Here is a 16,056-nt window from a genome sequence, read left to right as displayed (position 1 = left end):
CTTGTGTTGTCCTTTGTTTTCATATACAGCATGGGTGGGAGGGTAGCGTCCCCTTTCCCTACATAATTTATAGCAATTATATTCAGAAGAGAAAGACTGGGATCTCTGGGCGCCTGATGTCTGCAGAATGGAAAGGATGCTCCCAAGGGACTGTGGACAGCGGCATGTTAAAGGGTGCTGCTTCCTATTGTCCTTGCTGGACAAATGGCCTGGGTTGTCTTCTGTCCTATGGTTTTTGGGCTTCCCTCTTGCCAGGGAGGAGAAGCAGTGTGTATGTGTGGTGGGGAAGAAGGGAAGGCAGAAGGACAAGGGGAGACTGGGAATCCCCTGCTCCAACCCCCACCCAGGATCAGAACACGTCAGCCTTTGAGTCTGGAAATCATAGAGCTCTCCAGCTTCTGTCAGTTTAGATGAGGCCAGTGCCCAAGATATATGAAGTCTTTTCTCTTTACAGCATTGTCAGCTGGTCCAATCCATACGGGATCTTGAAATGAAATGCTTAAATATTGCTATACTGAAGTAAATGTTTGAAAGAGCAGAGAAAACTGAAAAGCCAATATTACAAACTCTGATTCATGTAAATTGACTCTACCCATACAAAAAGTCTCACTGGCCTCAATAGCTAAAGACTAATTGGGTGACTGCAGATTTGTAGTATCTAGGCTTTAACTAGTAATACGAATAACTAGAAATCTAACAGCACAAATCAAATCCGCTAATACATACTTTGGTTCCTGTGTTGCTGTGATGCATAGAGCCTCCGAACAGTTTTGAAACATTTTGCTGCATACAAACATGTAACAGCTTCTGTCCACAAAGTATGCAGAAAAGGTACTGCAGGAGAAAGGAAGCATTGTTTTACTGATGAAGACAATAAGCCTAGGGAGTAGATAGGATGGTTTTGATGCTATAATATACAACACAACACTGTCAAAATCTGTTACTATAAACAGGTCAGCTTTGGAAATTGGTGTAAATTATACAGGAATGAGTATAACCATGTTGATGTAAGTCTGTCCATGACGGAATTGATTATAATTTACCACTCCTGTTTAATACATTTGATTTTATCAAAGATCAGATTTACATTAGTGGAAAAACCATGGCAGAACCCCAAAATTGACCCCAATATCAAAAGTGACCCCAATATTCTGAGTCAGTTCAGCTATAAATCCCTTTGTCTCCCCCACCTTAGCTGTAGGAGAGGTAAGGATTTGTGTGAAAGTAAGGATTATTAACACCTCTGTACAGGTAGAGAGGATGAAATACACAGATTGAGTTATTTGCCCAAGGACTTAAAAACAGAACAAAGACTTGGGTGGAAAACAGACATAGCTACTTTCCAGTCCGGTCTGTTTGACAGCGCTAACCAAAATGTTGGGCAGTTAGGTGGTCACACATAATATTGCCCGGGTCCCAAATCTTGCCACTCTTGCTATGGATGTTGTATCCAGTTTGCATCATTAGAATATGTATGTTTTGAATTGTGCGCAGATGGCACGATTCCGTGTCCCTGGAGCATTTCTGATACTCTTCTTACAAGTTTATGGAGTGAAAGTGGTCAAATACCAAAATAGTGTATTCTTCCTCTGCTAAACAATAATAAAGAGACCATCTATCAAATTGGCAGGCTCGTATCTTTTGTAACGGTGTACAAAACACACTCCAACTGAATGAACAGCTGTCAGGGCAGTCTCTTGTCAGCAGGTGGGTTAAAGTTTGCTAATGCATATGCACACGCGCAGGCATTCATATCCTTATCTCAGGAAGATCAATAGCAATACTTCCAAATGTGTTTGCGGTCATGATTTACTCTGGATGCATTAGTTTTCTTTTGTTTTTTGGCCCACCTGTTTCCTGTTATCTTTTTGCAATAGGTTTGTCCACCATGTGAGAAACTTTGACGTGAGCAAAATCTAGAGAGGTAAATAGTATAAGTGATTTTTGTTCTTTTGATTCCTTCCATAAATCTGAGGTAAACAGTTTGTCTCTGACCATTCTACGGCCACATTTTTCATGATGTGGATATTAGCTGGTGTCTGATCTCTTTTAGCGTTGTGTAGGAATGTCTTAAGCCACGCACCTCTTGAAAGTAATATTGTAATCCTTACCAGTCTAGAATAGAGTCCTACTCTTGGATCGTTAATTTTCTCGTGTATTATTTTTAGTTCACTAGGTATATATGAAGATAATGAAGAAACCAAAACTAGTCCAGGTGATTCAGAAACATCCACGCAGCATAGGCCACACAGGAGGGAAGTGCATGTGTATCGACCAGGATGAACTTTCTTTAGGGCAGACCTGACGAACTGCTCCATAAATGTATTCCTAAATCTAAGCCCAGGTAGTTGCGGGTCTTATTCTGTTGCAATGTCTCCATCATCATGCTCTGAAACACCCCCCAGGCTTACTTTAAAAAAAAATGACAGTTGGGTTTGTCTCATCAGCCCTCTGTGAAATATCGGTACATCAGTATTGCTACAACTCAAACTATGCAATTCATAATCCATACAGGTAGTCTTACCACCTTCCTGAATATATGAGTATTTTTAGGATAGGCCTAGTCTTTAAGTTAGACACACTGACAAGTGAGTGCTGTTACATCTTCTCTCCACTGTCTGGACAGGGATTATGGTTTGGTAACCCCAAATGCTCAGCCATCTGAACTGCCCTCTTGGTAGAAGGATTCTCAGTAATGCCTGTGACTAAGTAAGGTCTCTATGTAGCTGATCTGAATATGTCCTACAGTCATTACATGAAATGTCCGAAGAGCATCACACAGTGCAGATAACTTATCTAAGACATACTTATTATCCACATATATTTCTCAGTGTCTACAGGCATCACCTGCAGAATCCCAAACCTCTGTAGCAAGATACTGCCAGAATGCTAAGAATCATGCCATTGAGAAATAAATTATAAGCATAAACACATTCTTTCCTACAGTTTGGCATAAATATTTTTTTTTCAATTAGACAAGATGTTCTGAGCAGCATAAATCCCTTTTATAGTTCTGTTTGGTTTGGTACTTAATCAGTTACTTTCCTGAGCAGTGAATGCTCAACACTTAACTTTTTAACTTTCCTCTCAGATAAGTGCCATCAATTTGCAAGGTGATTTAGAATGCAAATCATGAATAGTGTTCAATACTGCTAGCGCTAGTCCTTTATCAATCAAGACCCTATAAAACTTCGTCAATATCTGTATTAAACACTTATTGACTGAATTTTTATAGAAGCCTTATTCACAGGAGAGTAGTATTCCCAATATGAATTTAGATCTCTGGGAAAGACACAGGCACTGGTTTGCACTTTTCTAAAGATTATTCTTCCGTATATAGTACCTCAAACTAGAATAAACAGACACACACAGAGATGTGAAAAATCTAGTTGTCAAATCATGTGAGAAGAGGGCAAAAAATCATATTTTCTGAATCATTATAATAAAGCTGTAGTAAAAATTATTAGGAAAAGCAAAAAATAAAAAGAATTTGTGATATATTTAAAAAGTTGAAATGGGAAGACTAAGAAGCAATACAAGAAACAACAGACCAGTTATCTGTCTGCAAAGCTTGTTTTACTATTTTATGAGTGTTTACCTTTTTCTGGATTCAGAAGCAGGGATGCTAGGGGAGCTTTGCCTTTGATTTCATTGGTAGTAAAACTTCACCATGTGTGAAACAAAAGGGGTTTGATTAAGATCCAGATAACCTAATAATCCCAAACTGCAAATTGAGGATATCATTCAGGACTATTTCAATTTTAAACATAATGTTTTGGGGTTTAGTTTTCAGCAAAAGAATAGATGCCTTCCTAACTTCCCTGACGATGGGCAGGAGAGAAAGCTTTGTAAGTGGCTTTATGCCAATTTAGACAGCTCAGCCTTCAGAGAATCTATGAGAAGCAGGTTAATCCAGCTTTTTAGTTGTTTTTTTTTATGTAATATCAACATAAAACAGCTGGATCAGGATTGAACAGCTATTTAAAAACTACGGAAAATTGTTTATTAAGGGTTTTTCTTCATTACTCCAGCTTTATGGTAACTTAAAGTACCCCTGAAAATAACAAGGCAATTTAGGTTTAAGGCATTCCCTGATGTAAATATAGTCAGCCAGTCAGAATCAAATCCAAACCTATAATATCTACTTACTACAAGGGTGTCAATTTGAAAAAAAAAAACCAAAAACCAAAAAAAACCAACAAAAAAACCCCAACAAACCCAAAGCCTGCCATTAGCACTTTCATAAAAAGATTTTTTTAACTGCTAAATCCAGTTGCTTTGTATCTTCTCCAAATATAGCCTTATCTATGGGCTACTGTGACTCTGGCGTAGAAAGATCATCAAAGATGTTACCCTTATAGAACAACCATATTTTCTAAAATAGCGCTACATGGAAGACATCTCAATAAAAATACACATTTTGATTTATGTACGTTTTGAAAATTCTAGAAATTTTATTGATTTATTCATTAAAGAATTATTGAAAATATTTTAGAAAGAAAAATGATAAAGTAAATGTTTGGTTTTTGATAAATGAGCCATTTTTGTTTTGACAAAATTATTTGTCAGTAAAATGTTCTCTTCAATGTTATTTAAAATGTAAATTATATTTTAAATACATTAAATGTTAACATCTTTTTTTAAAATATTAAAGCATTGAAAACTTTTGATTTTGTAAAAGCAAATTGTTTTGTTCAACTTGATTATTTTTTTTTTTACTTTGTCAGTATACCAAAAATTTGTTTCCAAATGCAGCAATAATCTTTCCTTGATGTTATGGAACTACTACTGCATTAAAAACAAATCAAAACAAATACTCACACCACCCCCACCTCCCTGCAACTTATCTATAGTTAAAATGAAAAACTGAATCTAAACTTCATTTTTGGCCCCAGGATCTATCAGCTCCCTGCATGCTATACGCTATTTAATATTTGTCAAATAAAAGGAGTTCGCAAGTCATCTCCATAGCTTGTCGTATGTGCAATCTAATTTGATGTACATACAGTAGCAGAGTATCCTGTAGCAAGAAGAAAACTTTTGACCTTTCCTGCTTTTGGAGAATACATAGAGTTGGGGATTCATCCAAATTGTTCTGGGTACATATGACATGATGTATGGTGCTAGAAATATTCCTTACTGCAGCAATCAGGATGCTTTTATCAGTCAGTGGCCATAGACTGACTGACCTTAACTAACCCAGTTGTTTAAGGGCAATATGTGACCCAAAAATGAACTTCTCTGCTACGAGAGCAACTAGTCTGCATGTGAAAAGGTTTGCTTTAGCTCTGTTCAATTTCTGTTCAGAGGCTCAGGTCGGCTCTTATTTTATCTGCACCCATTCAACCGTTAATATGAATTATTCTCTAGTTCTAGAAGTAGAAAAAAAACTTCATCTATTTGGCTTGTAATAGTTTGGTTGTGCTCTGTATGTAAATTACCTACTGCTACCATAATTAGATGGTCAACAATTCTTATGGAGAATAGAAGCATTCAAATAGCATCTATTTGATGAAAAATAAGTGTTGCTCAGCAGAGGCTATTTCACCTACTCACCCCATGATTAAAAACTTGCTGGTTAAAGATTTAAATGGGTTTAGGATTGGCATGGTGTCACCATTGTGCAAATCCTTTGTTAAATATTAAATAATAGAAAAATGTCCTAGGATCACACAGTGTGTGATTTATGTGACAAAGTCCTTATGGGCTGTGTTTGTCAAAGGCAAGTCATAATTCTAGATTGTTTTGCTGAATAGCAGAGAATATTTTCGTTGTGGTGGTGGGTGGGAAGAAATTTGTTTTCTCGCTATATTCAGTGTGGTAAAGATTTCTCTCTGTCTTTAGACACCTTTCACATGAAGAAGCCAAGCCCTGGGGCTAAGCAAAAGAGATGGGGAGGGATGGGTGCCCCTCCCTTGCATTAAGTCACTGCTGATAACGGCTTTTTGATATATGCATGGTCTGGGACTCAATTAGATTGTCAGATAAAAGTAATAAAAATATGTCATTTTTCTAAACATTTTTTTTATGTGTATAACAGTCAGAAGCTGTTTAAAATCTGAAGACTGTAGGCCATGTGGACTTTTTGAAAGACTTGGGTATATGTATAACTTCACATCATCTCAGAATTATTCTTCTGGGACTTTCTAAACAATTGTGTCCATATAAATCCCTATTGCTTTGTTAAAAAATATATATGTATATAAAAAGTAGGTAGTAATTTCCTTCCTCCACCCCCTCAAAAATATATATATAAGTTACAGCCAGAAATTATTGCTTGCATTCTATACTCTAGGAAATACAAAGGCAAATTCAGAAAAGACCTTGTCTCCTTTCTTTCTCTAAAACACAATTTATTGCTTTAAATCATAAAAATAAAACAGTCAAATGTTGCATAAGAGACCCTCAGCAGAAATAAAAGAAAAGAAAAGGCAAAACTGAATTTCCCATAAACCCAAATCCCATACAGCAGAGCTTTCTACAAGACCATAATTAAATAATCCCTGAAGGACTTGTGGAGGAGGGGATAAGAATACATAAACTTTCCAACATGATGAAAGAAAAGACCCTGTTATTATTATTTGAATTTATTTTTAAGAAGGAAAGAACTAAAAAATACATACTTAAGGTGGTCTACACGTGAAAACTATTTCATGCTGAGCAAGTATCTATATGAGTCTCAGCCTTGATACACAATAAAACAGAAATTAAAAGATGTCTTTGTAACTCAAAGTTTGCAAGTAGATTGTAGCATTGTTTTTAAAAGTGCACATCTTCAAGACAAAAGCCTTCAACTCTGCTGGAGGGCTGTTACTGCTGTTCCTAAGCATTCAATTCATGTTCACAAGTCCTGGTGCTCATGGGGGACTTCAATCACCCCGATAGCTGTTGGAAGAACAACACAGCAGGGCACAAGCAATCCAGAAGATTCCTGGAATATGTTGATAACTTCCTTCTCCAAGTGACAGAGGAGCCAATGAGGAGAGGTTCCATGATGAACCTTGTTCTCACCAACAAGGAGGGGCTGGTGGGGAATGTGGAACTCAAGAGCAGCCTTGGCTGCAGTGACCATGAGCTATGGAGTTCAAGATCCTCAGGGCAGTGAGGAGGGAACACAGCAAGCTCACTGCCCTGGGCTTCAGGAGAGCAGACTTTGGCCTCTTAAGGGACCTGCTTGGTAGAGTATCATGGGACAAAGCTCTGGAGGGAAGAGGGGCCCAAGACAGCTGGTTAGTATTCAAAGCCATTCAACAAGGCTTCACTAAGGGCAAATCATGCCTGATAAATTTGGTGGCCTTCTACAATGGGGTTACAGCATTGGTGGACAAGGGAAGAGCGACAGATGGCATCTGCCTGGACTTGTGCAAAGCATTTGACACTGTCCTGTACGACATCCTTGTCTCTAAATTGGAGAGACATGGATTTGTCAGATGGACCACTCGGTGGATAAGGAATTGGCTGGATGATCGCACTCAAAGAGTTGTGGTCAATGGCGAGATGTGCAAGTGGAGACCAGCGACGAGTGGCGTTCCTCAGGGGTCAATACTGGGACCAGCACTGTTTAACATCTTTGTCAGCGACATGGACGGTGGGATCGAGTGCACCCTCAGCAGCTTTGCTGACAACGCCAAGCTGTGTGGTGCAATCGCCATGCTGGAGGGAAGGGATGCTGTCCCGAAGGACACTGACAGGCTTGAGAGGTGGGCCCGTGTGAACCACCTGAAGTTCAACAAGGCCAAGTGCAAGGTCCTGCACGTGGGTCGGGGCAATCCCAAGCACAATTACAGTCTGGGCAAGGAATGGATTGAAAGCAGCCCTGAGGAGAAGGGCTTGGGGGTGCTGGTGGATGAGAAGCTCAACATGGGCTGGCAGTGTGCGCTTGCATCCCAGAAAGCCAACCATATCCTGGGCTGCATCAAAAGCGGTGTGACCCTCCCCGGAAGTGTTCAAGGTCAGGCTGGATGGGGCTTAGGGCAACACGGTCTAGTGAAAGATGTACCTGTCCATGGGAGAGAGGTTGGAACTAGATGATCTTTAAGGTCCTTTCCAACCCAAACCATTCTGTGATTCTATGATTCTATGATTTTTCAACAATTTTTTCCTTGAGTCTGAGATCTGAGATGAGATGGTGGAAACTTCCAGCAGAAAATCTATTTTCAGGAGGTTCTTCAGTGAATGGGAGCCTTGTTTGTTAAAACAAGACAGGATTCACATACCTGCACGAGGCCAAATGTGCAAACAGGTGATTTGTTAGAAAGAGTGATCAGGAAAGGTAAGGATTTCTTGCAATCATTTTACTTTCTCAAATGAAAAATCAATCTATCAGTGAAGCATTTTATTCCAAGATTTTAAATTGTCTTTTGTCATTTTCCTTCAGGAAGGTTCACTTTTGATGAAATGGTTTTCCTCAGACAGAAAAATATCTCACTGGAAAATATTTCAACCATTTCAGACTGTCATATTTTGCAGAGAAAGATGCTGATAGAGTCTTTTCTCTGCTTATACCCAAACTATGGGAATCACCGCTACTTACCCAGGTGATACCAAAGCATCTGATCTTCTGTAAATACTAGTCAGCATTAGAGTATCTGGGGAAGGGGAGGGCACTGCAATGGAAATCTAACAGGGTGATTTCCATTTTTTTGGCAATTTTTAATGTGCAGATTTAAGAATACTATTTTTTTCTTTTTTTCTTTTTTTTCTTCATTTTTTTTTATGAGGATGATTCTCCCATTTTAATTGAAACTCTGCTAAAGGACTTCTCTCTTATTTATTTGGGACTAACAGAGAATATGGAGCTGTGTCATGGCTTTGCTTACAAATCTTTCCAGTGAGCACCCCTAGTAAATGAAGAATTAATTATTAATTGCACAGATGTCTAATCTGCAAAAAGTTGCTTTCTGGTGTTATTCTTCACTACAAAGTTGGAAAAGTTATCATATATAAAATGAAACATGACTCCACACTTTATGCAGGCAGAGAAGATTCAGGGTTAGCTCTGTCTGTCAAGCGTCACAATTTCATTAATGTCTTGCCTAGGTCTTCTAACATAATGATAAATCTCGTTTGTATGTTTTGCATCTGGGTTTAAAATGATGTTGATAAAACTGCTTATGACTTCATTGACTGGTACTACCTAAATTTATAAATTCGTCAGAAGTGGAAAGTTGCAAAGGGACAAAGACAGTGGAAATACATTTTCTTTAGATTAAGAAGGGTTTCAAGCTACGGCGAGGAAGCAGCTTTCTCATGGGAATAAACTGAATTGTGTCAGATTCTTCATGAAGTGCCCAAACTCCCAACCTTAGTAGGGCTGACTAACGTCAATCAGTCATTTTGCCTTTCTGCTAGATCATCTCTGGCCGTGTGAGCCCTGGAGGACCTACAGAAGTATAGGAGTGACGGTCTAGTGAAATGCAAGAGCAGTCCTCAAGTTGCAAGTAAGAAACCGGCTTCTATACGTTCTTTCTGTGGTCTGGTTCCCAGCCCACCTCCACCCAGCCTTGTTATCACAAGGAGTGTCTGTGAACACAAGGAACGGGAACAGTATGACGGTTTTCAAACAATTCTAGAAATCCTTTCCTTTGTTTTCCCTTTCCTGTTCAATGCTGCGCAAAGCCACAGTGAAATGCACAGCGATCATGAATGAAAGCCAGGAAGAAAAACTGATCAGAGCAAGCAGTGAATCTGGGCCATCGTTCTGGAGCCGAGATGGCCCCATAGCAATGGAGAAGTAAATGTACCCTTTAAAACTATTCTGACCTTGATAATTGAAGGTACAGTAAATTCAAATCAGACTCTGTGGATAGTTGTGGTTTTTTCCTGATAGCATCCCTTTAAACTACATAGGAATAATCCAGATATACATACAGTTTTACCCTCAGCTAAATCTGGTTGAATTCCAGGATATTTAATTTAAAAGAAGTTGTTTCTGGAAGTATATTGGTCCAGCTGCCAGTGGAAAAATCACACAGCAAATTGAGAAGCATGCTGAAAATAAGTATTTGTTCCTTGGTGTAACTGGGCTGCTTCGCTTAAGCACGATGTTGTACTGCGTGGAGTTTGAGCTGGAATGAAAATGAATACAATTCATCTCCAAATTAGATGCAGTACCATATGTGTTGTCAATTTATCAGTACACCAACAAAATTGAAGTGTTGAATGGAAGTGGCTCAGTGACTGCATGCGGCTGTAAGAGTCAGCAAATATTGCAGTTAGCTGACTCAGCCAACAGCTTGTTGACACATCTCTGTCTTTAGAATTATTGACACATCTCTAGTCATATGGAACTGATATTTAAATGTTACCCTACAGTCAAGCACACATAATGGTTACAGAATTCATGCCTCTGAGTAGGCTGAAGAATTTGAGGAGAGAGTATTACGACACAGATTGTGTTTTTCCTCCCTGTAAGGACTGAAAGGAATTGTAGTCAATCCGCCATTCTAATTGGCAGATCAATTTTAATGAATGGCCTCAAGTCATATTAAAACCCCTATTTTGCATTACTTCATCATGGAGGTATCTATTTCCTCCCAGATTATCAGCTTCTACCTGCCTCTTAGCTGTGTTATTTGGAGCAGAGGGGTGGGGGGGGGGGGAGGAGAATAAAATGTTGCTGTATTTGTTTAATATTTCATAGCTTAACATTATGTTATGCTATAGCAAGTTATGTTACATGATTTGATGAGAGCAAGAAACAGAGCAGTGCAATATAGTTTAAAAAAAAAAAAATTATAAAAACCCCTAAGGTGAAAGAGGTATGAAGAAGCCCATTGCAAACCCAGACCAACTTGGCAACTTTCCTGTGTTGACATCTTTAACTATCCCCTCACTCCCCTCCTCCTCCTCCCAACAAATGCAGAAGAAACACAGGCATGTAGGGCCAGATTTCTAAAGATGTTAGATACCTAACCTTTTAAAATCTGATCCATAACTCCCACTATTGTATTTCCTTTTCAAATTCATTTTATAGCAACCATGACTCCCTCAGAACCTGCTTAGTTGTTTCATAAAGGCCACTCAGAGACACCATGTAATTCTCATGACTCACCACAGTGCCTTTTCAAGGCAGAAAAATCATGACACACTGCTTGTATATATAACACAGTTCCATATTACTGATTTTAGATTTAATTTTCTTGGCTAGGGCTGAGTTATTGGATGGACACCATGGGATGCCAAATGTACAAATTGCCTTGCAGCTCAAGAGTCTATGAAGAATCCTGACTGAAGTGTCTACGACTTTCTCAGCCAACATGAACATTTGGGGACCTGCCATGCGATCCAAAGATGTTCAAGGCAATACATGAATATGTTGAAAATTGCACTGTGGGAAGAAGCGCTAGTACAGAAAGGGGCAAAACACACACAGCACCCTCCCTGGGGAAACCAGAGCTGGAAATGATACAAGATACGTATATTCGCTAGCTACCAGTAGACTCTTTCCCCTGCCCTTCAGGTCTTTATCTGCTGTGAGCGACGTTAGCTGTATTGTAGTCTCCAGCAAAATGAAATTTTTCCTCCCTGCTAAAAATGTTACTTTGGAATTAAAGAAAATGGGTTCACTTAGTAAAGCGCAGTGTATGTATAAAAAAAGCAGAATGTAGATAATCCAGCTAAAACTGTAGCTGGTTGAAAACAGAAAAGACACTGTGCTTCAATCACAATTTCCCATGCGAACCTTTGTCTTCAGCAGAGGTGAGTTTCACCAGCTTTACAAATTCGTATTGAAATAAACCCCAAGAAATGGCACTAAGTTAATGAAAAAGTGACCATTTTATTTGCAAAGATAGAGAGTGAAGAGTCTTTTAGATTCACGGTGTTGAATCACATCAGCAATCATTTAAAAAAGATTTTTCTTTTTATTTTATACTCTTGAATGTAGTCTATAAAATTAGATTTGGGGGATTTTGCTTTGTCCTGTTAGCCTGGGACTGGTCATCTACTTGTGTAAACCAGAGCGAAAATAAATGTTAATGTGTACCTGTTGAGGACTGGGCCTAAAACTGCAATTCTCAGCTTCTTTGATGTGTTAATACTGAACTGCCAGATGCAAATGAAGATTATATGTCATTTTTCAGTACCATGAGTTTTCTGTAAACTATTGCAGGGGAAATATTTATGTTAAGGTATTTAGTTTAATATCATGCTTTTAGTCTAGGTTAATGGAAATAGTGTGTTCCCTCACCAAAGTGTATATGTGACTTCTATGCTAATGAAAGAAAGAGACTTAAATGAACTAATTACAGTAGGGAGTATTGCACAGGTAGCTGAGATAGAAGCTCCTCTACGCAGATCTGCCAAATGTAGCTCACACTTGATCCACCACACTGTCAGGTTGTTGTACCTGTGCTCCGCGAGGTGAGAGGAGACGAGATGCTGCAGTAACGAAGGACTAAACCTTCACCTCGCAAACCCCAGACCCAGGTCACAGGAAAATTATAAGGATGACAATCCACATGTAACATAAGCAGTGAGAATTATTCATCTACATGTTATTCTTCATTTAAAAATGTACATTGATAACTCTGTAGACATAAGAATTAAAAATTATGACACTCCCTCAACTCTCAGATTATAAAGGAGATCAGTAACTCCTGCATTTATTTTACTTTTTTTTTTTATATTCAGTATGATATTAGGGCTATAATTTCAAACCTTGTTTTGTTTTCATGCAAGTACAAGATTGGAATAAAATCATGATATTGAAAACCAGGAAATTCTCCCATCCATAGATAAAACATATATGAACAAGAAAATGACATAATAGTACTTTCTCTAGTTTACTATTCTACTTTTCTGAAATCAGTCCATCTTAACCAGAAGGTGTGTCTTCCTATCTAACAGTCCTGATATTTCTTCTTCTTTTTTTTTTTTTCCCCCGGTCACATTGGGAACCTATCTGAACATCACCAGCAACCAGAATGACTTTCTTTCTGAGATTATTCACCATATACATACTTTTGTTTGTCTAAGTCCCCTACCTACACATTTTATTTGCTGCTGTCTAGTTTCTGTATTGTCAGAAACAACAAATGGTTTTCTGTGCACCTTTCACATACCACCCATGATTTTACAGAGCTTTATAAGATCCTTCTGCCTCATCTCTTTTATGGGTTGAACAGTCCTAGTCTATCTTTCCAGATACAGAAGTCTTTGATTTCCCTTGTCATTCTTCCCTGTACACTCTTCCTTGTTCTTCTGAATGCTAAGTATTCCAAGCTCTACTAAAATTTACATGCATATATTTATGTAATGTACTTTATAGGATCTTTTCCAAGACTTCGCTCAGAATCTCTTGCTCAAATAATGTTGCATTAAGATAAACATTATCATATTCATCAACTGTTTGATTTCTTTTTCATTCCATATAATTGAACAGATCTAATTAGGTTGCAGAGTACTGATCATGCACAGATCATGCTATAATTTGTAATGTAGCCAGGCAACTGTTAGAAATTAGGATTGGATTAAAAAAAAAAAAAAAAAAAAAACCCAAACCAAACCCACAACAAAACCTCCAGGATTAGGCAAATGAGATCAATTTGAAAATCATGTCCAAGTACTGCAAGGTGGAGTACAAGAGATAACCTAAAGAAAAAAACAGATATCCAAGTAGAAGAAGAAATTTGAAAAGTGAGACGTGATAATGCCAGAAGGTGTGTATGTGGGTGATGATGGACAAAATTCTGTGATGTCATACAGCAATGAAAAAGTACGAGTGTGATTTTGGCAACCCTCTATGGGGGGCATTATAACTCTGATGTACAGAGGCAAAAGTCCCTCTTTGTGTGCTCTAATGCAAACCTTACTTAAAGTGGTTTACTCAGCTTTGCGCACTTCATTACCAGGGGGATCCTGGATCATGGAGGGAATTCAGTTAGAGAAATTTAACAGTAAGGAAAAAAAAAAGTTGGCTAAGACATGAGTAAGTGGAGATGGAAGGGAGGTTAGCATGACAGCCATCTACTAATTGATGAAGGTAATGCTAGCACTGAGAAAAAAAAGAATCATTTAAGACGGCATAGACTTCTTGGTAATAGGATCCCATTCAGTTGCAGCATAATTTCATAAGGCAAATCACCTGTGATAGTTACAAAGCAGACTGGCCCAAACACCAGCAAATGTATTCTGAGGAACAATGCTGCAGTGGCATGAAAATACGTATTCCAGCTTCACCTTCTATATTATTATCCACAGTCTGCCTCCTTCCCATAAAAAATAAATAGCCTCCATATCTCAAAACAAATGGATCCCAGATTTTTCACAAGGATTGAGGTAGTTCACTGAAAAGCTCTCATTTCCCTTCTACAGAAAAAAGAATTGGAGGGTGCCCACGACGAACTGAGGTCCTCTTTATTTTCTGCCCGTTGTCATCCGAAGTAAATCATCTCGGTAGGGAAGCAAACTGGGAGTCTAATACTCTGTCTAGAATCAGCTTTCTACCTTGGCCTGATAAACTTGCTCGCTCCTCCAGCATCCACTCAGCGTCAGCTCTCGGGAGCCAACTAGGAAATTGCCTCCTTGACATGAGGCAGCAATGCGCTGCCAAAGTCTTCTCTACAGTGCCACTGACATGCCTTTCATTTTAAAATGGTTCCTGGAGATTACACCTCAAAGAACCTGGAGGTGGAAAGAGAGTTAACATTTAAATGGCTATAAACATTCTAGTTATATATAAACACTGTCTAATGTATCTTTCTCCGTTCCCTCTTGCCTACCAAGCTGTATCTTTTTCTCTGCTGAGATTATGTTATAGACATTTTTACCAGAGGGAGAGTTTTGTTGTGTCAGTAGCCAATCTAATCACCTCCTGCCTTGAATCTGCCCATAAGCAGCTTTCAGGACCCCACGCAGAACAAAACCCTGTGGTGGGTCCTCACTTCTTTTTCCCATATGCCCACTCATGACTGTGCTCTCCTTTCATAGCAGAGGCACGGAGAAAAATGACAGCCTTGGAAGGAGAGGGGTATCAACTGCTGTGGATAAATCAATCCATCACAAAAAAAAAAAAAAAAAACAATTCTGCCATGAAACTTAATCACTAAAGGTCATGTCGGGGAGTGAGGAACAGATTAAATTAGCATAGTATTAGATATGGAAAATGATTTCTGTCAAAATCATCTTTACCACAATTATAATATGTTAATTACGTATTTCATTAAGGAAGTTGATTATGGTTCACAGATGAAATCATGCAGACGAAGACACCTGGAAGGAAGCACTAGAGCCTGAAGCCTCTTCTCTCCCTCTCCCTCTCTCTCTGTCACACACACGCACATGCACGCGCGCGCACACACACACACAATTAGGTACATGCACTCTTATGTAGAAAAGCTTTTCCCAATATACTTCAAAGATTATTAAAGTGCAGCTGTGTCTGGTTAGGACAGAAACTCAGAGAAATAAAGGAAAGCATGGTAGGGTACATTCATTTTCCTTCTATCAGTACTTAGAATGAACTGTTCGTTTTAAGACTATAACATCCTCTGCCTCTGGTGACATATTGGTGGCACCTAGTACTGTGGGTAAAGGATTTCAGCACTGACTAATGAGATGGTGGCTGTTCGTTTTTTACAGGGAAGAGACCATTCGGCAAATTTTAGCCGAGCTATTTGAAAGAGATATCATCAACCATATGAATGTCATACAATATCTTGCCCTTAGAAGTGGTTGCAGTTCGCTTACAGTGAGTTTGGGTACTTGGGTACCATGAAAAAGTTACGTCAATCAGCGATGACTTATATAATTTCTTAGCCTTCTTTTCCAAATAATTATTTGAATCATTTGCTCTGTTTAGTGAATAGAGCGAGATCTTTAGTGATTCGAAAACACAGCCTTCTTTTGGCTAGGAACAATGCAGCTGAGTCTCATAGCCCATAAACACTGAGAGACGGAGACAGGAATTTTCACATGTGTATGAGCCTGTGTATCTGTACATGTGTGTGGTGTGTGCGTAAGTGCAAGACAGAGCGCAGTTGTAGCCTACGTAAGAAAGGACTAATTTTATTCAATTCTGACTAAAAGAGTAGCAGAAGTGAAATAAATGGGGTA

This window comes from Grus americana, chromosome 2 (genome assembly GCF_028858705.1).
Source record: "Grus americana isolate bGruAme1 chromosome 2, bGruAme1.mat, whole genome shotgun sequence".
NCBI lineage: Eukaryota > Metazoa > Chordata > Aves > Gruiformes > Gruidae > Grus > Grus americana.
Note: the sequence above shows the minus strand (reverse complement) of the source record.